This window comes from Pan troglodytes, chromosome 6 (assembly GCF_028858775.2).
Source record: "Pan troglodytes isolate AG18354 chromosome 6, NHGRI_mPanTro3-v2.0_pri, whole genome shotgun sequence".
Lineage (NCBI taxonomy): Eukaryota > Metazoa > Chordata > Mammalia > Primates > Hominidae > Pan > Pan troglodytes.
This window is the reverse complement of record NC_072404.2, coordinates 155,651,750-155,678,113: the sequence shown is the minus strand read 5'-3', so window position 1 is coordinate 155,678,113 and position 26,364 is coordinate 155,651,750. Positions and strand designations below refer to the sequence as shown.

General features: G+C 45.3%; 1 protein-coding gene and 1 pseudogene across 2 annotated transcripts in view; one reads left to right on the top strand and one right to left on the bottom strand.

The window, feature by feature from the left end:
- Positions 1-23,716, top strand: part of SLC37A3 (solute carrier family 37 member 3) — a 103,203-nt gene extending 79,487 nt beyond the window's left edge. The window contains exons 15-18 of one of the 2 annotated variants that reach the window (XR_008536282.2): positions 19,219-19,442; positions 20,611-20,763; positions 21,396-21,541; positions 23,634-23,716. The gene's annotated coding sequence lies outside the window, so the exon portion shown is untranslated. Of the gene's footprint in view, positions 1-19,218; positions 19,443-20,562; positions 20,764-21,395; positions 21,542-23,633 lie in introns of both variants that reach the window. The other variant, XR_008536283.2, reaches the window with a different exon arrangement.
- On the bottom strand, positions 23,387-24,060 carry LOC741613 (protein phosphatase inhibitor 2-like; annotated as a pseudogene).
- Positions 24,061-26,364: the final 2,304 nt, after the last annotated feature.

The following is a 26,364-nucleotide window of genomic DNA, read 5'->3' as shown; positions in this document are numbered from 1 at the left end:
AGTTCTCATAGACTGTATGGGAACCAGAGAGATTGAGAAATTAACTCATGTGTTGTGCAGTTACAGAGCTCTAGGTGCCGGTCTGATTTTTCCTTATAGAATCTAGAACTTAACTGACATAATTCCTGGGTACTTTCAGACACATAGCCAAACACGTAGCCAGGTGATTCATTTGGTAAATTCCATAAGGTCTGCCCTGCCCTGGAATGGCTTCTCAGCAAGGCTGTCTCACTAGGCTGGGAAGGAGGTGGCTTTCAGTTCCGGTTTCCAATCAGTGACTTCCAAGAACTGGTTAAGAAGCAGGAAGAATAGAAAGAGTTAGATGGTTTCTGTGTTGGGCTAAAAAAAAACCTCTCAGATACCCAGTTCCTACAATGCATGTCTCCTGGCAGCCAGACAAGGAAGGAGAGAAACTGTGAAGGGTGCCAGGGTGCCAACAAGAGCACTCGTGTTCTTGGCAGAGCTCAGAATAGCGTTCGCAGCTCTCAGTGATTCATCATCCGCAGGCCTGCCCACCCGTGATCCGAGTGACTGAGGACGGGGTGAGTCAGGCAGCTCCCTCTCCTCATCACCCTTCCTCCATGGCTCGGTTCCGTGCCCTCCCTGGGCCCTATGGGCTGCCTAGCAGAGGGGAGCCCGATGTTGCGGGGGATGCTGCCAGTGAGGAAAGGGTGCCTGCTCTGGGTCTGCGCCAGGGTGAAGCCTTCGTGGCTTCTTGAAGGACTCCCGGCTCCCCTCTGCGTTAAGCCCTAGGCACGTTTAGGGAAGAGGGGAATCTTCACTGCCAGCTCTAGGGACGGGTCTGATGGTGGGGCCTGCTTAGCCCCAGCGAGCTACTCAGTGCTTCTGCACTGATGTAGACACCACCCCTCATCATCGTATCTGCCCCTCTTAAATCTAATCTGCATTCTGTTCTCTTTCTTTCTCCCACTCTTTTCTGTTTATTCTTTTCTTTCTTCCCTTGCTCAGCAAGAATGATATTTATTTAAGACATCACAGCTGTTAAATGTTTGCCTCTGGGGATAATTTTTCGGCCAGGTGCCCCCGTGCCTCTTGGCTGGTCCACAACCGATTGCTGGCCATGATGGGAGGGGGTGGCCCGCTGCCCTCAACACTGAACTCCCTAGTGTGGGTCCAGGCCTGGGGCTCATCACAGCTACCCTGCTTTGACCCGCAACACAATCATGGGTTGAAAAACCATCCTAGTGCCATAATAGGCTTAGAAAGGGATCATTCTTCATCTGGTCAGCCAGAGCCAGGCCACAGGCTGCGTGTTTTCCCTCAGCGAGGCTCTCGCTGGGTGTCCCACTTTACTTCTGCAGCGAAAAAGCCGTTTTACCTCTTTTGCCACTTTCACAAAACATTCTCTTGGATCCACTCAAGTGAAAGCTGTGAAGTGTCCTCGTTCCTCCCTCACAGAGGGAGCTCCTAGCCTTGCAGCCCTGCGTGTGTCTGTCACTTACCAGCAGCGTGCCAGGACACTGCAGACATCCAGGTTCGGGGACTTGTCTAGGAAGCCATGGCTCTGTGTGGGTGTGCAGGAATGTACTGCTTCAGAGCGTTCCTGTTTTCCCTTCCCTGTTGCTGCAGAGCACGCATGCTGCGGGGAGAATGCAGCTTTAGTAACAAAACATCCAAATATACTTATTTCCAAAAAGAGCAATGCAAGATGAAGAATGGGGTGCTGTGTGGATGATGTCCTGCGTAAGGATAGAACACAGGAGGAGCTTGAGTGCGAATAATGTTTCACTTTTTGTTCAGGAGTCAAAACTTACAATAAATACGACCAGGTCTCCAGATCACAGTGAATTCCAAACCCCGGTGGACGACCCACTTATTTCAAACATGTTAGGTAACATTGTAAAGCACAGGGGATAGGTAAAATTCACAGCCCTGGGACAATTCGGGGCACTTAGATGTGAAATATTTGGAAATCGCTTTCATTTTTCTCATCAGAGCCATCCCATGAACTGGGTAGGACAGAGACTTCGCCCCATTGAGAAGCAAGGACGCTGAGGCACAGCGAGATCATCATTCAGCATAGATTCCAAAGGGCACAGACTTGGTTAGCACAGTCAGGCTGAGCCCCCTGATCTGTGTTTTGATTTCTATCACGCTGCTCTTTTTTCAGTAAACCTCTTTCACATAAGAGATGAAACCAGCCCACCACTAATAGGACCTGTGCTCTGGGCTGTTTAATTAAAGTCGGAATGAGTTTTACTGAATTTACATGCCCTTCCCTAGAACTCCATATATCCCATTTGGAATTTGTACGAAGTCCTAGGAGCAGGCTCCCTCTCTGCAATTGCTCAGGACTCAACTCCTCTGGCGATCTCCTGACCTCATGATGTGCCCACCTCGGCCTCCCAAAGTGCTGGGATTACAGGCATGAGCCACCGCGCCCAGCCCCCATGTTAACCATTATTAAGTGTACAATGTAGTGGCATTAGTTACTTTTGCAATGTTGTGCAAACATCACCCACTGTTTCCAAAACGTTTTCATCACCCCAAGCAGAAACTGTACCATTAAGCAAGAACTCCTAGGCACCTCCACCCACCTCCCTGCCCCAGCCCCTGGTAATCTCTTATCTACTTTCTGTCTGTATGAATTTGCCTATTCTAGGTATTTCACGTAGTGCAATCATATAATATTTGTCCTTTTGTGGCTGGTTTATTTTACTTAGCATAAGATTTCCAAGGTTCGTCCATGTTGTAGCATGCATTAGAACTGAACTTTTTTTTAATGGGTGAATATTGCATTGTATGAATATATCACATATTATTTATCAGTTCCTCTGTTGATAGACACTTGGATTGTTTCCACTTCGGGTTGCAGTGAACATTGGCCTACAAATATCTGTTTGAATCCCTGTATTCATTTCTCTGGGGGAGTATACCCGGGAGTGGAATTGCTGCATTGTATAGTAATTTTATGCAACATTTGGGGAACCCACTATAGAGTTTTAAAGTTCAAATTAATTAACAACTTTCAAAAATGAGGAATTCCACACAAAAATTAGATCTTTTTTTCAACTCCTTCCTTTTTTTTTTTTTTTTTTTTTTTTTGAGATGGAATCTTGCTCTGTTGTCCAGGCTGGAGTACAGTGGCATGATCTCAGTTCAGTGCAACCTCTGCTTCCTGGGTTCAAGCGATTCTCCTGCCTCAGCCACCTGAGTAGCTGGGACTACAGGCACCCACCATCACACCCAGCTAATTTTTGTATTTTTAGTAGAGACAGGGTTTTACCATGTTGGCCAGGTTGGTCTTGAACTCCTGACCTCAGGTGATCCACCCACCTCGGCATCCCAAAATGCTGGGATTACAGGCATGAGCCACCACGCCCGGCTCAGAATTTTTTTCAACTTATCTTGATGTTCCTGGGTCCACCTACAGTGATATGATCTGCTGGGGATGAGTGGAAACTGCCTCCTCTAGATGGGGCATCTGGTATCCAGATTGACAAGGGCCTCACCCAGCTGGCATAAGACATTGGTCCCTGCCTGGGCCCTGCTCTGAGCCTTTGCCCCAATCCCCTCCCTTCATGAGGTTTTCCAGCCCCCTCACACAATCACTCCTTCCCTCTTATGTTCATACTCCCTCATTATTTGTTTACATGCCAGACCTCTCTCCATCTTGGCTGTGATAGTCTGAGGGCGGGGCACTTGTCTTTTCACCTCTGATTTACCCAGGACCAACAGACACATTGTTGGTGCTCATAGTCTTTGTCAAATTGAAGTTTTAAATTGATGGCTCATGCTTGTAATCCCAGAGACTCAGGAGGCTGAGGCAGGAGGATCACTGGAGGCCAGGAATTCAAGGCTACAGTGAGCTATGATTGTACCACTGCACTCCAGCCTGTGTGACTGTGTGAGACTTCAACTCTAAATAGATAGATAGAGGGATAGATAGATAGATAGATAGATAGATAGATAGATAGATAGATAGAAATGGGATAGAACAGAATAGCTGAAGGTTAGGTCAGGACTAATTGGTACAGTTACCACTGACTGAATCAAACAGGTGCTAAATTGCATTGTAAAATATTATAAGAAAAGGGGAAAAAACTAAAATTGGAGAAATGAGTTACAGATTACAGGCAATGAAAGAAGGGCTAACCACTTCCTCATGTGGACTGTTTCTCCATTTAGGGTTTTCTTTTTTATCACTCTTGGTGTAGTCTCATCAAAGACATGTAAAAGGTGATTTGTGGAACTGAGCATGATCGTGTGTGTCTGTAGTTCCAGCTACTCTGGAGGTTGAGGCCAGAGGATCGCTTGAGCCCAGGAGTTTGAGTCCAGCCTGGGCAACATAGTGAGACCCCTGTGTCTAAATAAATAAATAAAAGGTGGTTTATGGAAAACAGGTACAATATCATAGAACAAGTCAAAAAGAAACAGGATCAAAATGTAATATCTATATACAAATGCAAAAGAATGAGTTTGGATCCCTACCTCACACCATATATTAAAAAATTACTCAAAGTGGATCATACATCTAAATGTAAGAGCTAAAACTAGAAAACACTTTGAAGAAAACATAGGACTAAATCTTTGTGATATTGAGTCAGGCAATGGTTTCTCAGATCCACACCAAAAGCACAAGCAACAAAAGAAAAAACAGATACACTGGACTTTATCCAGTAGAAAACTTTTGTGTTTCACAGGACACCAGGAAGAAAGGAAAAGACAGCTCACAGATGGGAGAAAATATTTGCAAATCATATACCCAATAAGGGACTTCCGTCCAGACTATATAAAGATCTTTTACAACTCAACAACAACAAAAAGACATGACCCAGTTGAAAAACAGGCAAAGGATCTGAAGACACATTTCTCCAAAGAAGATTTACAAATGGTCAATAAGCACATTAAAAAAGCTCAACATCATTAGTCAGTAGGGAAATACAAATAAAAACCACAATGAGATATCACTTTACACCCACCAGGTTGGCTATAATAAAAAAGATGGAGAATAACAAGTGTAGTGAATTTATGGAGAAATTAGAATTTTCATACATTGCTGGTAGAATAGTAAAGTGTTATAGCCACTTTGGAAAACAGTTTGGTGGTTCCTCAAAATGTTAAACATGGCTGGTGTGGTGGCTTACATCTGTAAGCCCAGCACTTTGGGAGGTGGGGGTTGCAGTGAGAGGTGGGGGTTGCAGTGAGATGAGATTGCTCCACTGCACTCCAGCCTGGGCAACAGAGTAAGACTCCATCTCAAAAAAAAAAAAAAAAGTTAAACATAGAGTTACAAGGCCGGGCGTGGTGGCTCACGCCTGTGGTCCCAGCACTTTGGGAGGCCAAGGTGGACAGATTGCTTGAGCCCAGGAGTTTGAGAGTAAGCCTGAGCAACATGGCAAAACCCTGTCTCTACAAAAAATACAAAAGTTAGCCAGGCATGTTGGTACACACGTGTGGTCCCAGCTACATGGGAGGCTGAGGCAGGAGGATCACTTGAGCCCAGGAGGTCAAGGCTGCAGTGAGCCATGTTCATACCACTGCACTTCAGCCTGGGCAACAAAGTAAGATCCTGTCTCAACAAAACAAAAACCCAAGACATAGAGTTATGTTAAAAAAATTCTGCTCTTAGGCATGTACACAAGAGAAATGAAAACATATGTCCACACAAACACTTGTACATGAGTGTTCATTGTGGGATTATTCATAATAGCCAAACGATGGAAACAACCCAAATGTCCATCAACTGATAAATGGATAAATAATATGTGGCATATCCATGCAATAAAATATTACTCAGCCATGAAAAGGATTAAAGTGCTGATACATACTTTAGCATAAACCCACCTTGAAACATTTTGCTAAGTGAAAAAAGAAGCCAGTTACAAAAGACTAGATATTGTATGATTCCCTTTATATGAAATGTTCCAAATAAGCAAATCTATTGAGACAGAAAGCAGATTAGTGGTTGTCTGAGGCTGGAGTGTTGGGGAGGAGGGAAATGAGGAGTGACTGCTGATGGGTACAGGGTTTCTTTTGGGGGTGATGAAAATGTTCTAAAATTAGATTGTGGTGATGGTTGCACAACTGTGTGAATATATTTAAAACCACTAAATAAAAAATTGTAAAAAAGAGAAAACAAAGCAAGCAGACAAAAATCACTGAACTGTAGAAGAACTGAAAGAGGACCCAGATATAAAACTCTATTCATTCCTTTTACTTAAGTAATAAAATACTCCTCAGAGGTGACCGAAAAAATGCGCCTGAAGTTGTTTACACTAAAGCTTTACAGATGACCTGGCATGGTGTGTTGTTTGCTTTAAAATGCTCCACATACTGCCCCATGCAAAGTGACCTTGGCTGGGGGCTAGATGAAATACAATGGGCAAAATTCTTCATAAAAGCTGGGGATGGGCACATGGGTGTTCATTACGCCACTCTATTTTTGTGAATGTTAATTTTTTTCCATAATAAAAGTTAAAAAAAAGAGACAGAATGAAAGCATCTGTAATCTGCAGTTCAGTAGTTACACATAAAATGTGTATTTGTGTGTGTGTGTGAGTGCATTTGGGGAGCTGTGTGTGGAGGTCTGTGGCTGTGGACCGACGCACCTGTGTTTCTGTGAACCTGCATTTCTGTGGACGAGGGCAGGGAGGGATTACCGGAAGGAGAGGAGAGGACAAAGCCATCTGGGGCTGTGTGACTTTGCTGGGGCTGTGTAAAAATGACCACAACCTGGGGAGCTTAAAACAACAGCAATTTCTTTTTCTTTTTTTTTTTTTTGGAGACCAAGTCTTGCTCTGTTGCTCAGGCTGGAGTGCAGTGGCACGATGTTGGCTCACTGCAATCTCTGCCTCCTGGGTTCAAGTGATTCTCCTGCCTCAACCTCCCAAGCAGCTGGGATTACAGGTGTGTGCCAACATGCCTGGCTAATTTTTGTATATTTAGTAGAGATGGGGTTTCACCATGTTGGCCAGGCTAGTCTTGAACTCCTGACCTCAGGTGATCCACTGCCTCACCCTCCCAAAGTGCTGGGATTATAGACATGAGCCGCTGTGGCCAACAAAAAACAGCGATTTCTTCTGTCACAGTTCTGGAGGCTAGAGGTCTGCAGTCAAGGTCTCTGTTGGGCTGGGCTCCTTCTGTAGACTCCAGTGGGGAATCCTTCCTCGCCTCTTCCAGCTTCTGGTGTCACCAACAATCCTGGGTGGTCTGTTGCTTGTAGATGCACCACTTCAATCTCTGCCTCCGTCATCACGGGACATTCTCCCTAGATCTCTTCACATTGTCTTCCCTCTGTGTTGTGTGTATCTCTGTCTCTGTTTCCTGATCTTATAAGGACCCCAGTCATATTGGAGTAGGGCCCACTCTAATTAAGTATGACCTCGTTTAAACTTGATTATATCTGCAAAGATCCTATTTCCAAATAAGGTCACCTTTACAGGTAGTTGGGGTTAAGACGTCAATATATCTTTTTGGGGGACACATTTAACCTACAAAAGGGCAGAAGGCAGGATAAGCAGAGACAGATTCTTAGACTGTAAATCCAGAGAGCTGAAGCCCCAGCTGCCTCATAGGCAGACTGCAGAGGACACAACATTTACAGTGATTAGACTTGACCTTAATGCATCATTCGCTGGCCAACTTTATATTTTCCAAACGGAGACAAGCCTTTTCTGGAACCCATTTCCCACTCAGCAGTTTGGACTGAGGAGTGACACATCTAGACCCTTCCAATCGATCAACCCTTTTCACTAGAAAGGTTTGGGGGATAATTCTAATGTGTATTCACTTGAGAAATGTTTCAGGCCAGGTGCAGTGGCTCACGCCTGTAATCCTAGCACTTTGGGAGGCCAAGGCTGGTGGATCACGAGGTCAGGAGTCCAAGACCAGCCTGGCCAAGATGGTGAAACCCCGTCTCTACTAAAAATACAAAAACTAGCCGGGCGTGGTGGCAGGTGCCTGTAATGCCAGCTACTCGGGAGGCTGAGGCAGAGAATTGCTTGAACCCAGGAGGCGGAGGTTGCAGTGAGCCGACATCGTGCCACTGCAATCCAGCCTGGGTGACAGAGCAAGACTCCATCTCAGAAAAAAAAAAAGAAAGAAAGAAATGTTTCAGAAAAAGCTCGTTTCTTACTCTTTGACACAGACATGTCCGTTTAGAGTTTATCTTCTGAGCTGGCTGCTAAAGTTATTTTAGACTCTACAGTTAAATTGACCCAGAAATAATTCCTCCTTTGAAAGTTCCTTTGCAATGTTATTCACTCTGACTCTAACTTCAGGTTACATTGTGCTGTTCTTTGCTCTTTAATCTCACTCTGGCCTTTCACCAAAAGCAATAAAATCCGACTTCTGTATGAAATGGTACTTGTATATAATATTATTCGGGTAAACCAGATGTCTAATAATTGCAATATATTTTCATATGATTGTTTGAAGAGTTTCATGGAAAAAGTGCAAGCCCCTCAAACTTCCCGAACTGTGTGAGCTGTTTACTGTTGAGAACTTTCCAGAGGATGTTGGAGGGAGCAGAAAGCTGAGGAGAAGGAGCTGGATTTTGGGCTTTGTTTGCCTGTACTCTCTCCACTGTTACCTTCAACCTACATTTCAGCTCTAATCCATAGGAGTCATTTGCAACCATCTGTTTTCATCTCTTTGCTTCCAGGAGTGCGGAAAAAGGCAAGAGCAGGGAGGAGCTGAAGTTTTGCAGAGGTTAGGGAGAAGGTTGGCTTGACCTAAGTGGAGAGAGAGGAGGGCGGGTTTTTTTTTTGTTTGTTTTGTTTTGTTTTTTTGTTTTTTTGAGACGGAGTTTTGCTTTTGTCGACCAGGCTGGAGTGCAATGGCATGATCTTGTCCCACTGCAACCTCTGCCTCCTGGGTTCAAGTGATTCTCCTGCCTCAGCCTCCTGAGTAGCTGGGATTACAGGTGCCCACCACCGCACCCGGCTAATTTTTGTATTTTTAGTAGAGACAGGGTTTCACCATGTTGGCCAGGCTAGTCTCAAACTCCTGGCCTCAAGGGATCCACCCGCCTCGGCCTCCCAAAGTGCTGGGATGACAGGCATGAGCCACCGTGCCCGGCTGAGAGCTGGGATTTGAACCACTGTCAGTTCCTGAACAGAGATTTAAGAGATTGATGAGCACTAGATGAAATCTTAATCCTCCGTCATTGCTGGTACTTATGTAGACGTGGGAGAATAGGAGGATAACAGTATCCAAACAGGCTGATAGTATTTCAGGAGCTTCCATGGGTTGCTTGAGTCCTCAGGGCTGGGCATGGTGCTAACAGCTTTATGTGCGTGCGGCACCTGCCAGCTGCCCTGCTTCTCTATCCTATGTGCGATGGGAATTCATTCTTTTACCTGGCATGGGCTCTTCCATTTTGCTTTTCAAAAACCCACATTTACAATAGACTCTCATTTTTACAGTAAAGCGTAGCATAGAATCACTTTACATTGCAAGCTCTCCCTCCTCCTATAGTGCAATTAATCTACTCTATTCAATTGGCAGAAAGTCTGTTTACAAAGAGCTCTGTGAGAGGACACTTGTCTTCAAAGCACGGAAACAGAAATAACAGAAAGACTCAGCTTCATTGATGGCCCACTTACCGCAGGCAATATTTAATGCAATATAATTAATTGTACTTCTAGAAAAGACTGGACTGAGGTCCTAGGAGCTTTTTATAACCGATTGAAAGACACCAGAGACTCTACCCCTAATGTCCAGCCAGAACCCGCCCCTAGCCCACAATCAGCCAGGCGCACTTTTTTTTTTTAAGCTATCCATTTAAAAAAAAAGATTTTCCAAGGCGAGCACATTATTTCCTTTGTTAGTTTGGATCAGAGTCTGATATCCCTAACAAGTCAAAGTTGTTCTTTTTAGCCCTTCCGACAATTTGAGTCTGCTCCTTTGAAGTTGTGCTCTCGGTGGAGATGGAAAAGAGACTCACCTTTCAGCGTATGGAAACTCTGTTCCATTCCTGTGAACTGTTAATGCGCACATTTAAATCATTGCTACTTTCTTCTCTGGTGTTAGTTTCTGACCTCTTGGTTATTTTCTGTTTTCCACTGGACTTTTCGGTTGCTCCCTGTTTCTTTTTAAAAGTAGCACCTCAGTCTGTTCACACTAGAAAATGTTTGGCTTATTTTGCATGTCCCTTTTCTCAAAGGATAAAGGGAAGAACCGTTCCTACGAATTGCTGACATCTCTGTGGAGGCCAGCTGCTAAGTGAAGGAAAGCGTGGCCGTGACTTGCAGGAGATCAGAGGCCCCCAGGCTCCTTCAGGCCAACCGACATCCAGATGAGGGCTTCTTGCTTCTTTTAGATCCATGCTCTGAACCCAGATGATGGTCTTGGATGGCTGCTGTAGTCAGGACTCTAGCCAACCTAACCCATGTGCCTTATGTTAACTCACAGTATTAAGCAAACATTTGCTTGTTAATCTACAATCTTTTTTTTGTTGTTGAGATGGAGTCTCACTCTGTCACCCAGGCTGGAGTGCAGTGGCATCATCTCGGCCCACTGCAGCCTCTGCTTTGTGGGCTCAACCAATTCTCCTGCCTCAGCCTCCTGAGTGGCTGGGACTACAGGCACCTGCCACCATGCCCGACTAATTTTTGCATTTTTAGTAGAGACGGGGTTTCACCATGTTGGCCAGGCTGATCTCAAACTCCTGACCTCAAGTGGTCTGCCTGCCTCAGCCTCCCAAAGTGCCAGGATTACAGGTATAAGCCACTGTGCTTGGCCTAATCTGCAATCATTATTCCAAGTTCTTGCCACTACCCTTAAGCAGGTTCTATGTGAGTGGTCCTCCTGATCTGCAGTGGACTGCCGCTTTAACTTGGCTGAATAACAACTATTATACCACACCCTTGTGTCCTGCAATGCAGTTTAGACACATGAGAAAATAGTACGAACCTCAGCCCAGTGCAGTGGCTCATGCCTGTAGTCTCAACACTTTGGGAGACCAAGGTGGGAGGATCACTTGAGCCCAGGAGTTCGAGACCAGCCTGGCCAACATAATGAGACTCTATCTCTACTAAAAAAATAAAAAAAATAAAAAAATAATTGACCAGGCATGGTGGTGCATACCTGTGGTCCTAGCTACTCGGGAGGGAGGATAGGAGGTCCAGGCTGCAGTGAGCTGTGATCATGTCACTGCACTCCAGCCTGGGTGACAGAGCAAGACTCTGTCTCAAAAAGAAAAAAGAAAAAAAGCCGGGCATGGTGGCTCATGCTTGTAATCCCAGCACTTTGGGAGGCCAAGACAGGTGGGATCACCTGAGATCAGGAGTTCAAGACCAGCCTGGCCAACATGGTGAAACCCTGTCTCTACTAAAAATACAAAAATTAGCTGGGCATAGTGGTGGATGGCTGTAATCCCAGCTACTTGGGAGGCTGAGGCAGGAAGATTGCTTGAATCCAGGAGGCGGAGGTTGCAGTGAGCTGAGATTGCGCCATTGCACTCCAGCCTTGGTGACAGAGCGAGACTCCGTCTCACACACACACACACACACACACACACACACAAAAAGAGGATATAGAACCAGCCCTGTAGATTTTGTGCCAGCTCTCAGGGGACTTCCTGCACCACTTGGACTATCATTCTTCCAGATCAGGTGTCCCCAGGGATCGTCTGCAGTGGTTACAAACAACAATTCACAAAATGTTAATAGCCACGAATCTATTTTAATGTGTATTAGAAAAAAATATGGCTGGGCATGGTGGCTCATACCTGTAATCTCAACACTTTGGGAGGGCGAAGTGGGCGGATCACTTGAGCCCAGGAGTTCAAGACCAGCCTAGGTGACATGGCAAAATTTTGGCTCTACAAAAACACAAAAATTAGCCAGGTGTAGTGGCATACGCCTGTAGTCCCAGCTACTTGGGAGGCTGAGGTGGGAGGATGGCTTGAGCCTGGGGGGCAGAGGTTGCCATGAGCTGAGATAGTGCCACTGCACTCCAGCTTGGGCAACAGAGTGACACCCTGTCTCAGAAAGAAAAATTATAACATGCACATAAAACCTGAGACATGCATTTCTTTTCAAAAGTCATCAAAATTAAAAAGTGAGTCCTATTTAGAGACTATTAACTAAGTAACTCTAGGAGGCAGTGTGTGACTACGGAGAACACCCTGAAGGCCTAGAACCCCTTATGGGGAGGCTCTGAAGGCCACCCCAAGCCCTTTCATTTTTCACTCCTCCATCTTCATTACTCCTTCTCTCTCCAAGTTCTTCATCTTCTGGGCCTGTTTCTCCTTCCCTTCCTCCCTCTAAGCTTCTCTCGTGGTGCCCTGGGTTTTAAGAGGGAGAAGGAAAGAGGCTCACATTTAGTGATCATGAATTACTTGCTAGAAGGTCGCAGATGTAAGGCAGATACTGTCTACTAGTGGAGCTTTGGGTGATTTCTCTGGAGTACTTTTCGAATTTGCATGTGTGAGTCACCTGAAGATCTGGTTAAAGTGCAGATTCTAGCCCAGATGGTCTGGAGTGGGGCTGAGATGTTTGCATTTCTAGCAATCTCCAAATGATGCTGCTGTGGTTGGTTCGTGGGCCACACTTGGAGTCACAAAGGTTGATCATGGAGCTCTATTTCTTTTTTCCTTTTTTCCTTTTTTTTTTTTTTTTTTTTGAGATGCACTCTGGCTCTGTCGCCCAGGCTAGAGTGCAGTGGCGCAATCTCAGCTCACTGCAACCTCCCCACCTCCCGAGTTCAAGAGATTCTCCTGTCTCAGCCTCCTGAGTAGCTGGGACTACAGGTGCATGCCACCATGCTCAGCTAATTTTTTGTAATTTTAGTAGAGGCGGGGTTTCACCATATTGGTCAGGCTGGTCTCGAACTCCTGACCTCAGGTGATCCACCCACCTCGGCCTCCCAAAGTGCTGGGATTACAGGCGTGAGGCACTGCGCTAGGCCATGGAGCTCTATTTCTTTAGAGAACTAAGAACAGAGAAATACATATTTTAAGAAGAGGATGAGTTCTGAAACCACCTCTATCATCTGCAGTGAAGCCAATTATTAAGAACATTTAAGAGTCTAGCATGTTTTGCTCTCTGGAAGAAATATAAGATGGTTCCTTTATACTGACCAAGGCAGTTTGTAATGAAAACTGTTGGCTCAACTTGTTGCCTGGGTACCGCCGGGGAACTGGCACACAGAAAATCTGTAACCTAATGTGATTGTGTGGGAACTAATGAGCTCTGAACATGACAGGCAGGGAGGGTTCTGCTTCCCTCCTTTGCTCAGGTGATGGGCTAACACCCATGTACAATTAGGCAAACCTGGCATGTGTAGCCATTCGGGGCTGCTGCAGAGCTGTTTCTCTGGGTAGAGAAAATTGGATTGTTGAATTGTTCCAAATATATTGGTATGCTCCCGTCTCCCATCCATTTGGTTATGATAACCAGACCTGCAGACACGTTCTGAGGGTTAGAATAGCTCCAGCATTTAGTAAACAAGCCAGCCAGATACAACATGACCCAGATTGAGGTTATATGAAAATTGATGGACGTGATTCAGGACCTTGCTATTTTAAATGAAATGACCTTCACCTGAAGAGATCAGAGGGCGACGCTATTAAGAGGTGTTGCACTTTTACAGTATTGTTTCTGTTAGGGCAGAAAAACTTATGGAAGGAAAAAGGCAAAGTGAATCACCTTTTCTTAAGATTCAGCTGGAACCAGACACTTAGCAAAAAGTGATGCTCTGCAGCTGACACAAGTAGCCACATGATTGTGGAATGATAGTGCTCCAAAATGTTCTTGGGGGCTGGATGTGGGGGCTCACACCCGTAATCCCAGCACTTTGGGAGGCCAAGGCAGGCACATCACTCGAGGTCAGGAGTCCGAGACCAGCCTGGCCAACATGGGGAAACTCCGTCTCTACTAAAAATACAAAAATTAGTCGGGTGTGGTGGCAGGTGCCTGTAATGCCAGCTACTCGGGAGGCTGAGGCAGGAGAATTGCTTGAACCTGGGAGGCGGAGGGTGCAGTGAGCCGAGATTGCACCACTGCACTCCAGCCTGGGTGACAGAGGGAGGCTCTGTCTCAAAAAAACAAACAAACAAAAAAATTATTGGGGATTACTGAGCATGATGGTGTTTAATTTTGGGAGGGGATGGGGGTAGTTATTCCAGACTCCCTTCCCCTCGAAAACACACGTGCATAATCTTCCATATAATTTCCAGGGATTAATGGATTCCCTGGGAGATCCAGGGATTTCAGGTTAGAAATCTCTGATGTAATACATTTCCTCCTTTTCAGAGATGAGAAAATCAAGGCCCAGAAACAAGGTGACTGACTATTGGTCTCAGCAACACTGACAGTGAACAAATCACACAAGAAGGCAGGCACGGTGGCTGATGCCTGTAATCCTGTCATTTTGGGAGATGGAGGCGGGTGGATCACTTAAGCCCAGGAGTTCAAGACAAGCCTGGGGAACATGGCAAAGCCCTGTCTCTACAAAAAATACAAAAACTAGCCAGGTGTGGTGGCACGCATCTGTAGTCCCAGCTACTGGGAAGGCTGAGAGGTGGGAGGATCACTTGAGCCCTGGAGATTGAGGCTGCAGTGAGCCATGATTGCACCACTGCCCTCCAGCCTGGGCGACAGAGTGAGACCCTGTCTCAAAAATATTTTAAAAATTAAACAAACAAGGGGGCTTAAGTGTCACAACCATCAATGGGGAAAGTGTCCGTGCATAATTTATTTCCGGAAGCCCTGAGAAGAACAAGCATCAACGGCTTTCTGAGAGACTTATAACTTTTAGCTGAGGGAATCTCAATATTTAACCAAATAACACTTGAAGAAAAGCAGAAATCATCGAGACAGCAGCTCCTGGGAACTAGGTTTTATGATGTGTTCTAAAGACATAAGCGAGAAGCCTGCTGTCACTTGTTAGCTGTGTGCTGAACTGCAGTTTGGGGTGTCTTTAGGGCAGGTAATAAATTCCTTCCAGAGATTGAAATCACATACCAACGTGAATCTTCCACATCCCTGAAAACTACTTAGGCAAGATGCCTCACATGACACGGAACTCTCGATTTGGCAACACGTGTTGGGGTTCAGCCCCCCACAATCCTGGCACAGTGTGGGTGCTCGCTAAATATTTATTTGGATAAAATGGGCTTTCCTTAACTCTACAGTTTTCTGGGGATAGAAGACTCAGGAAACATGAGAGAGCAGTATAAAATGTGTAAGTACACAGTGGAAGGCTGGGGTTCCTAGTGAGGGTTTTAGAATCTCACAAACAAAAGCAGCCAGACACAAAAAAATACGTGCAATATGATTCCGTGTATATGAAGAACAAATGTGGATCAAATTAACTTATGCCATTAGAAGCGAGAATATTGGTTACCTTTGGGGACCAGGGTTGGGGGTGAGTGTCTGGGAAAGAGAACTTCTAGGGTGCTATTAACCCTAGCCCTATTCTATTTCTTAATCGGGGGGCTGGGTGCCTCTATGGATTCACTTTGTGATAATTTATCAAATGGTTCTGTATGTGTGCTCTATTTTAATAAAAACATTTATTTAAAAATACACACACAATGAAAGATGTAGGCCAGTCCTTCCCAGCCTTGAACGTGGGTACAGGTCACTTGGGATCTTACTAAAATGCAAAATTCAGGCCAGGTGCAATGGCTCATGCCTGTAAATCCAGCACTTTGGGGGGCTGAGGCAGGAGGGTCACTTGAGCCCAGGAGTTTGAGACCAGCCTGGGCAAGACAGGGGGATCCTGTCTCTACAAAAAATTAAAAAATTAACTGGGCGTGGTGACACATGCCTGTAGTCCCAGCTACTCAGGAGGCTGAGGTGGGAGGATCGCTTGAGCTCCGTGGTTGGCGGGGTAGGTGTCAGAGCTACAGTGAGCTATTACATAATATAATTGCGCCACTGCACTCCAGCCTGGGCAAGAGTGAGACCCTATCTCAAAAAAGAGAAAAAGAAAAAAAAAAAAGCAAGATTCAGATTCATTTGTGCTCTGGTATGGCATTTGATTCTGCATTTCTAGAAAGGATCTAGAGACCGGTATTGTCAGGATCTTTTTTTTAGGGAGATCCAGGGATCTGGTAAAAGTAGCCTAGGCCTATCCTGTTAACCTATTGGGCTGTTAACCGACAGGACAGCAGTTCCCAAGCCAGCCCATGCTCTCGTGTGGGTCTGTGAAGTTCACCTGCTCACAGCAACTTTGAAGGTGATTTTCCATCCGCTGGGTGGTGACCAGAGCCTGAAGTTGGGCTACCCCAGTGGGTAATCGACTGGTGACCAGCCCTTGAAGCCCACATTAGGGCCCTGGACTGCCTGCCCCATAGAAACCACTGGAGACCTGGAGGCTGTTATCCACAAATTGCATAACGAGGGCATGAGGAGCCTTGCTTCCCTCTCCATCCACAAGTGTGGGTGAAACTGGGTTTTCAGCAATGACCGCTGCATAAATAAAGTGGCCATTCCAGCTCCTCCTCACAGGGCTCTGGTGAGCCCTCGTAGGCTGAGGTGAGTGGATCACAAGGTCAGGAGTTCAAGACCAGCCTGGCCAACATAGTGAAACCCTGTCTCTACTAAAAATACAAAAATTAGCCAGGTGTGGTGGCCCGCACCTGCAGTCCCAGTCCTGGAATGGTCTGAATGTTTGTGTGCCCCACGAAATTCATATGTAAAAATCCTAACCCCCAATGAGCTCCCTCACCAGTTCGGCCATGTGAGGACTCAGGGAGAAGATGGCAATCAGTGAGCCAGGAATCAATCAAGAAAATCATTATTTTGAGTGGGGGCTGGGTGTGGTGGCTCATGCCTATAATTCCAGCACTTTGGGAGGCCGAGGCAGGTGGATCACTTGAGGTCAGGAGTTCAAGACCGGCCTGGCCAACATGGTGAAACCCCATCTCTACTAACAATACAAAATCAGCTGGGGTGAGCATCTGTAATTGCAGCTACTCCGGAGGCTGAGGCAGGAGAATCGCTTGAACCTGGTTGGCGGAGGTTGTAGTGAGCTGAGATCATGCCACTGCACTCCAGTCTGGGCAACAGAACGAGACTTCATCAAAATAAAAAGAACAACAACAACAAAAAAGAAAACCATTATTTTGAGGAGGGGGAAAAGAAGCAAGTCATATACAACATGATTCCTTTCACAGAAACAGTAAAAGCAAGCTGGGTGTGGTAGTGCATGCCTGTAGTCCTAGCTGCTCAGGAGGCTGAGTGGGAGAATTGCTTGAGCCCAGGAGTTCAAGGCTACAGTGAGCTATGATTATGCTGATGGGCAGCCACTGGGAAACATAGCAAGACCCCATCTCTAAAAAAACAACATGGCCGGGTGCGGTGGCTCACACCTGTAATCCCAGCCCTTTAGGAGGCCGAGGTGGGTGGATCGCCTGAGGTCAGAAGTTCAAGACCAGCCTGGCCAATTTGGCGAAACCCTGTCTCTAGTAAAAATACAAAATTAGGTGTGCATAGTGGTGCATGCCTGTAATCCCAGCTACTCAGGAGGCTGAGGCAGGAGAATCACTTGAACCAGGAAGGCAGAGGTTACAGTGAGCTGAGGTCACACCACTGCACTCCAGCCTGGGCAATAAGAGTGAAACTCCACCTCAAAAAAACAAACAATAGCCGGGCGTGGTGGCGGGCGCCTGTAATCCCAGCTACTCGGGAGGCTGAGGCAGGAGAATTGCTTGAACCCAGGAGGCGTGGAGGTTGCAGTGAGCTGAGATCTCGCCACTACACTCTAGCTGGGGCGACAGAGTGAGACTCCATCTCAAAACAAACAAACAAAGAGAAAACAACCTTAAAAAGAGGCCAAACCAATTAAAGCCTTGTTCCTGGGTTGAGACATAGGTAGTAAAATATAAAGAGAGGCCAGGTGTGATGGCTCACGCCTGTAATCCCAGCACTTTGGGAGGCCAAGGCGGGTGGATCACCGGGTCAGGAGCTAGAGACCAGACTGGCCAACATAGTGCAATCCTGTCTCTACTAAAAACACAAAAATTAGCTGGGTGAGGTGACACGCACCTGTAGTCCTGGCTGCTTGGGAGGCTGAGGCAGGAGAATCACTTGAACCCAGGAGGTGGAGGTTGCAGTGAGCCGAGACGGTGCCATTGCACTCCAGCCTGGGTGACAGAGCAAGACTCTGTCTCAAAAACAAACAAAACAACAGCAACAACAACAAAACATATATATATATATATATATGTGTATATATATATATGTGTATATATATATATGTATATATATATGTATATATATATATATTGAGAGAGAGAGAGAGAATACAGGAAGTGATTAATAAATACACAGGATGGCAGTGTCCTCCAGGAGCTAGAGAGGAAGGTGGGGAGGAGCACCAGGGGAGGAGTACCAGGGGAGGAGTACCAGGAGAGTTCTGTATTATGTGTTGTGCGTTTTATTATCATTCTTTAAAACCGTAGATATCCACATCATATGCACTCTTTCATTTGTATGCAGTGTTCACAATTTAAAAATGAAAATGCAATGCCACATCTTAGGATAATATTTTATGCTGCAATTTCTTTTGCTTGATTTTTTTTTTTTTTACAACATTCTGTGTTTTAAAATTTTTTGACCTGTCAGAGTCAGTTGCCAATTATGGTATTTATTTGCAAGGACACTTTATTCTGAGATTCTGCTCCTCTTATCTTTTTTCTTTTTTTTTTTTTTTTTTTTGGTGGTAAGATGCCCTTTCTTTTGATGGCATTTTAATAAAATGTTGGTGATAATAACAGTATATTTGGGATTTAAAAACAAAACCTCCCTTGTGTATTAAATAACCAATTGGCAACTAGAAGTGACTCCCAGCCCCCTTCCTTTTTTAAAGGTGACATTTAAAAGACTGGAAACCACAGGTGTAGACAACTTTTCTTTTGGGAAAGGAAGATATCCAGCTCTAAGGGGTTTGCAATAAATAAGTAAATAAATAAAGAGAGTTGGAGGAGTACTGCCTAGAGAAGATGAAAGGGATGTGTGGAATCCTCTCAAGCTTTTCAAAGAGGTTTTCACATTCTTGGAGACATTGTATGTTGGTTTGAGAATCTTTCTTGTGGTTTTTTTTATTGGTTTGTTTGTTCATTTGTTTGTTTTTGAGACAGGGTCTCACTCTGTTGCCCAGGCTGGAGTGCAGTGGCATGCCCTAGGCTTACTGCAAATTCTGCCTCCTGAGCTCAAGTGATCCTCCCACCTCAGCCTCTCAAGTAGCTGGGACTACAAGCATGCACCACCACGCGCGGCTAATTTTTGTATTTTTTTGTAGAGACGGGGTGTCACCATATTGCTCAGGCTGGTCTCCAAATCCTGAGCTCAAGCGATCTACCTGCCTTGGCCTTCCAAAGTGCGAGCCACCACACCTGGCCCTCTTGTGGTCTTAAAGGAAAGGGGAGGAGGGCAGGTGAAGAACAGAAATGCCACATGTCATATTTAGTAGGACACCAGCAAGTGGAGCCATGCTGCAGCTTCATTTTCCCCAAAGCTGTAACTGTGAGTACACCACGACCAAGTAGCCATGCTCATAGAATCTGAGAGGTGGAAGAGTTTGGAGGGAGTATAACAACTATTATTATAACCTGCATTTACTGACCTTATTTTTTGGAGACAGAGTTTCGCTCTTGTTGCCCAGGCTGGAGTGCAATGCCATCTCGGCTCACTGCAACCTCTGCCTCCCAGGTTCAGGCAATTCTGCTTCAGCCTCCCAAGTAGCTGGGATTACAGGCATGCGCCACTATGATCAGCTGATTTTTTGTATTTAGTAGAGACAAGGTTTCACCATGTTGGTCAGGCTGGTCTCAAACTCCTGACTTCAGGTGATCCGACCACCTTGGCCTCCCAAAATGCTGGGATTACAGGTGTGAGCCACTGCACCTGGCCCATTTATTGACCTTTTAAACGCATGCTCTGTGTGAGCGTTTTACAGGCACCAGCTCATTGAATCCTCTCATCAACCCTAAGAGGAGGTATTTGTCTCCATTTTATTTTATTTTACATTTTATTTGTGTATTTACGTATTTATTTATTTTTAATTCTTTTTGAGACAGAGTCTCACTCTGTCACCCAGGCTGGAGTGCAATGGTGAGATGTTGGCTCACTGCAACCTCTGCCTCCTGGGTTCAAGTGATTCTCCTGTCTCAGCCTCCTGAGTAGCTGGGATTACAGGCACCCACCATCACACCTGGCTAATTTTTGCATTTTTAGTAGAGACGGGATTTCACCATGTTGGCCAGGCTGGTCTCGAACTCCTGACCTCAAGTGATCCACCTGCCTTGGCCTCCCAAAGTGCTGGGATTACAGGTGTGAGCCACTGCACCTAGCCTCCATTTTATTTTATTTTAGATTATGACTTATTATTTTGTGAAAGATACACATAAAAGCTTTTAATCTTGGGAGTTATTTTACTTAAATAATTTTTTATTGATGCATAATAGATGTACATCTTTTGGGGTGGGAATAATTTTAGATTTGCAGAAAATTTTCAAAGACAGTATAGAGAGTCCCCATATGGCCTTCACCCAGCTTCCCCTAATGTTCACATCTTACGTAACCGTGGTACATTTGTCATTTGTCAGAACTAAGTGATTAATATTGATATGCTACTCTTAACCAGCGACTTTATTAGGATTTCACCTACAACTCCTGTGCCCTGTGTTTAAAGTCAAAGGCAAATGACAACAACCCAATCCAGGCAAGACTGCTAAAGGCTTAGACCCTTCAAGAATGAAGGTTTGGGTGATCCCACCAGTCAGGAGGCCATGACCTGCTGAGGTGCTTGCTGAGGACAAAGGAAATGAGGAATGGGTGGTGGCAGGTAATTATCAATGTCAACTACAGACGCATGACCAATGGCAGAAATGAGGACTGTAGTAATGATTTTGATACGAATATGTTTGTATTTATGAATTAACTAAATATTTTCATTATCTTCCTCTCTCCTAGCCCCTTAACATCTAACATAAGGCATGTTAATAGAAATTAGCTTTCTCTCTCAGTATTTCAGTTATAGGATCTCAAAGGGGGAGTGTGAATCAGTGAGGAAGAAGCTTATGATGTGTTTATATACAGTTTAAAGAGTGATAATAAAATGCACAAAAAGGGAGTGTGAATCAGCTAGAAGAAGACAAAAAGGGAGTTTGCATCTTCGCTGGGGAAAGGGTGCGTGTGGATTTGTGGGATGGCTGCATTCTGTTAGGAGGAAGCATCACTTTGTTACTGTCCGTAACTGGAGGATAAGTGTGATGAAAAGAGGAGTGTGTGGGTGCCAACTTGAGAAGGGAGCAGTTGTGCCGACTTTAAAATATGTCAGCCTGGCTGCGTTGAACTCTGTTTCTCAGAATCCCCTCCCGCTATGTCTCCAGTTAGGATGAGCCACAAGAGAGAATTGGAGGGTGGAAGTGAAGCAGTCACCATTTTGTAATTTACCTGTTGTCATTTAACCTGCAGGCTCCCGTCATCAGTGTGGATGGCAGCCATGCCTGCAGCTACTCTACCTTCCCCTGATCCTCCTTCAGCTTCTCCAACTCCTGGGCCAGATGGGGCAGCTCCATGACAATGGGCACTGGCTTCTTCAGGACATCCAGACCCTCAAGGTCAGGGGCAGTGAGATTGACACAGGTTCCAGTTCATGCTGCTCGGTTCCAGCTTGTGCTTGCAGGTTACAGGCTGTCCTGCTCTTCTCTATTTATATCCATTTCCCTCCTAACCACCTGCCCTGTGAACTTAACTCTCTAGCATCAGACATCCCATCCAGGAGGACAACATACACACAGTTGCTTAACTAGCCTCACAATTACTAAGATCAAATTTGCACAACAAATCCACACACACACACAGAGAAATATGTATCCTAATGGGTCTGCCTCTCTGATTAAACCCTTAATTGATACACTCATTCTGTGGACATCGTTCAGTCCTTTTTCTCCAGCCACTCCGTCCTTGCTCAGTGAACTCACAAACAAAGGGGACATAGCAGCAGCAATAGAAGGGATGCAAGGGCCTAGTAGCCTGGTCTTCTACCCTCCAAGCCTGAACTGACAACAGATCACAGCCCATACTGAGGCCCTAATATGGCACCATTCCCCAAGAGGACCAATCAGCTGCCTGGTGGCAGGTTAATTACATCAGGTCACCTCCATTATGAAAGAGGAAGTGCTTTGTACTTGCTGGAATAGACACTTACTATGGACACGAATTTTCCTTCCCTACCCACAATACTTCTGCCAGAGCCACAGTAAGTGGACTTACAGAATGCCCTACCCACCGTCAAGGTAGGCCATATGGCATTACTTCTGACCAAGGAAGTCATTTCACAGCAAATTAAGTGGGTCAGCGGGCTCCTGCTCATGGAATTTACTAGTCTTACCGTGTTTCCCACCACCCTGAAGCAGCTGGCCCAATAGAACAATGGAATGAGCTTTTGAAGGTTCACAGGACCAGCTACCATCTACCATCCCTATAAGGATGACGACACCTTATAGAGCTGGTGTATGATCTATGCTTTTTTTTTTTTCAAGTTTAACCTGATTATTTGTGGGGGAAAAAGCTAGTTTTGATGAGAAAAAGTTGTCCTTTCCTTGTAAACACAAAGAAACTCAACAAGAATTTTAAATGTTACAGTAGGCCAGAAAATGCAACAGTAACTCTTACAATCCTTTTCAATTAAACAGACAAATCAAGTTGAAGACAAATGTTAAAATACTATTTAGCCCAAATATTTATCAGCGTATATATCCTGTTGTTCAATTGGCTTTTGATTTAAAAAACAAACAAACAAACCAACAAACTTTATAAGAGCTACACTGGCTGGGCGCAGTGGCTCATGCCTGTAATCCTAGCACTTTGGGAGGCCGAGGCAGGCAGATCCCTTGATGTCAGGAGTTTGAGACCAGCCTGGCCAACAGGGCAAAACCTTGGCTCTACTAAAAATACAGAAATATTAGCTGGGTGTGGTGGCACATGCCTTTAATCCCAGCTACTTGGGAGGCTGAGGCAGGGGAATCACTTGAACCCAGGAGATGGAGGTTGCAGTGGGCCAAGATCGTACCACTGTACTCCAGCATGGGCGACAAAGCGAGACTCCCTCTCAAAAAAAAAAAAAGCTACCACCACATTTAGAGTGATGAAAATAAATTAGTTCCCCCCGAAAGATATTGTTTAACCTCTAAAGCGTAAAAAGCTGTATAATTTCTTATACAAATTGACCAGTATTCTTACAAAAGTAATGCAGTTTGGGACTGATATTACACTGTATTTGTGGGAAAGTACTAGGCACAAGAAAATATATATACCAATTAGGCATTTTCAGTCTAGTCAGTCTCTAAGGTTATCATTTAATTCTTGGTGATATATAATCATTGGTATGCATTTTGGTACTTAAGTCATGAATTGTGGAGAACAAGAAGCAACAGGGTTTATATCTAACAAACGATTGCAACATTCAACCGATCTCTTCTGTGAACTTTGTGATTTGTTTTACCATTGGTCGCTTGTAGTAGGTTCTTTTTTTTTTTCATTCTTCCATATTCATGCTTTCTCCATCTGCACTCTGTCACGTTTCTTCATCTTTGTCATCATGATGTACGTCTTTTGACATTAGTTGTCTAGCTAATTTAATATTGAGTCCTTTGTTGAAGTGAAGCTTCCTTTTCATTTCAAATTGTCGCTTTTTTTGTCGTTCTTCAGGTGAGAGGTCACTATCCTCCTCTCCACTGCTTTCTTGTTCCTGAACCCGATACTTGGGCTCTGAGCCTTCAGCAGCAGCTAATTTCTTAGCTATCTGGTGCCATGGCCTCAGTGGTTTCTGTATCATTACACGCGTCTCCATCAACGCCCATCACACCATGGTAAGGGGAGTGTTTGGTTCATCAGTGTTCATGAAGCCACAGTCTTTGTCTGCTGGATGATATGTTGCCAGGAAGTTCATTTCATCCCACTTCCGGGATTTTTTCTCAGCTCTTCTTCGTCCGACGCCACCATAGAGAGTCGTAGAAGTCCTGTTCTTCAGGATCCCCTTGATGGGCCGGTGCGAGGCTGTTGAGGCGGCCTTTGCCCGGCGCTCCGGCTGTCGGCTCAGGGTCGCTGCTTGGCATGGGCTCTGCGGAGAGAAGGATCAGGCACTAGCCAAGCCCGCCAGGCAGCCGCGGAGCCCGCTCAAGGCTAAAGCGGCCGCACATGCTGTATCGGAAACGGCTACTGGAGTGATTGTCACCACACAACGACCCCGACACCAAAGCCCACGCTGAGCGGGTGGCGGCTCCTCGCGCGCCCTTCGCGGCCAGCACTTTACCCGTGGTCCATGCTTTAAATCAGTGACCAAGATATGACACTATTTCACCCATAGCCGGATTCATGGGGCCAGGGGTCAGGAGGTGGAGAAGGGAGGGGTCTCTTTCACCATTACCTGTAATTATGCACCTGTGACATTTTTCTTTCCCATGCCTACAACTTTAGGTTCTGCTGGCCTAGAAGTCTTAGTTCCCAAAAGAGGAATGCATCTATCAGGGAACATAGCAATGTTTCCATGAAACTGGAAGTTCAGGCCGGGGGCGGTAGCTCGCGCCTGTAATCCCAGCATTTTGGGAGGCCAAAACAGATGGCTCACCTGAGGTCGGGAGTTCGAGACCAGCCTGGCCCACATGGTGAAATCCCGTTTCTATTAAAAACACAAAAATTAGCTTGGCATGGTGGCAGGCGCCTGTAATCCCAGCTACTTGGGAGGCTGAGGCAGGAGAATCGCTTGAACCCAGGAGGTGGAGGTTGCAGTGAGTCAAGATCCGGCCACTGCACTCCAGTCTGGAAGACAGAGAAAGACCCTGTCAAAAAAAAAAAAAAAAAAAAAAGGAAGGAAGGAAGGGAAACTGGAAGTTCAGATGGCTTTAGGGTCCTCGTGTCAATGAACCAACAGGCCAAGAAAGTTACTGTTTTGGCTGGGGTAATTGATCCTGATCAAGAGGAAACTGGGCTGCTACTTCACAATGTGGATAAGGAGGAGTATGTCTGGAATTTGGGCATTTGGGAGATGTTCTGTGATAAAAGATAATGGGAGGTGGTCACGGTGGCTCACGCCTATAATCCCAGCACTTTGGGAAGCCAGGGCAAGAGTATTGCTTGAGTTAATTAGTTCAAGACCAGCCTGGGAAACACAGCGAAAACCCCGTCACTACAAAAAAATACAAAAAATTAGCTGGGTGTCACGGTGCAAACCTGTAGTCCCAACTACTCAGGAGGCTGAGGTGGGAGGATCGCTTGAGTCCAGGGTTCAAGGCTGCAGTGAGCTATGATTGAGCCACTGCACTCCAGCCTGTGTGACAGAGCAAGACCCTGTCTCTATGTATATATATACATATATATATGTATGTATATAATGAAGATAATGGAAAACTACAATTGAACTCAGGCAGGTTTGTTAATACCACAAGCACTTCAATAACGGAGGTTTGAATCACCCCATCAGTCAAGGAATCTGTCTAGCTGAGTTGTTTGTTTGTTTGTTTGTTTGTTTGTTTGTTTTGGAGACAGAGTCTCAGGGCTGGAGTGCTGTGGCACAATCTCAGCTTACTGCAACCTCTGCCTCCCAGGTTCAAGCGATTCTCCTGCCTCAGCCTGCCAAGTAGTTAGAATTACAGGTGTGCTCACCTCACTCGGCTAATTTTTTTTTTGTATTTTTTGTATTTTTAGTAGAGACAGGGTTTCATCATGTTGGCCAGGCTGGTCTCGAACTCTGACCTCAAGTGATCTGCCTGCCTCAGCCTCCCAAAGTGCTGGGATTATAGGTGTGAGCCACCATGTCCAGCCAGTGAACAAATATTTTAAAAGCTGGTTTTAACCACCACATTTACTGCTTATAATTTATCCTTACTTCAGGGTTCGTGTTGAGGGGAAAGGGGATGTTGATTAGTTGAGGAAAGGATTAAGAATACCAGCCACAATCATGAGACCGACTACATAAATGAAGACTATAGTAGTTATAAGCATTTCTTCTTACTTTAATATGAATACTTCATATATATTTCATCCAATTTTTTTCTTTCCTTCCTCCACCCCGTTACCCTACTACTGAATGAGATGCTAATAAGTTAACTTTATGTTTCATTATTCAAGTTACAGAATATCCACAAGGGATCAGCTAGAAGAGGAAGGAACATTACCTAAACATGAGTAAAATGATATGCAGCTTTGTATTCTCTATTGGAAAGATGGTTAGTGTATTTTCAGTGATATAAAAGATAATTGTATCCTGTAAGGTGAATGCATGATTTTGCTATTGTCTTTATTTGGAGGTTTAATGTGATTCAAAAAGTATGTATGGAGGCTGGGCTTGGTGACTCTCACCTGTAATCCCAGCATTTTGGGAGGCCGAGGTGGGCAGATCACCTGAGGTCAGGAGTTTGAGACCAGCCTGGCCAACATGGTG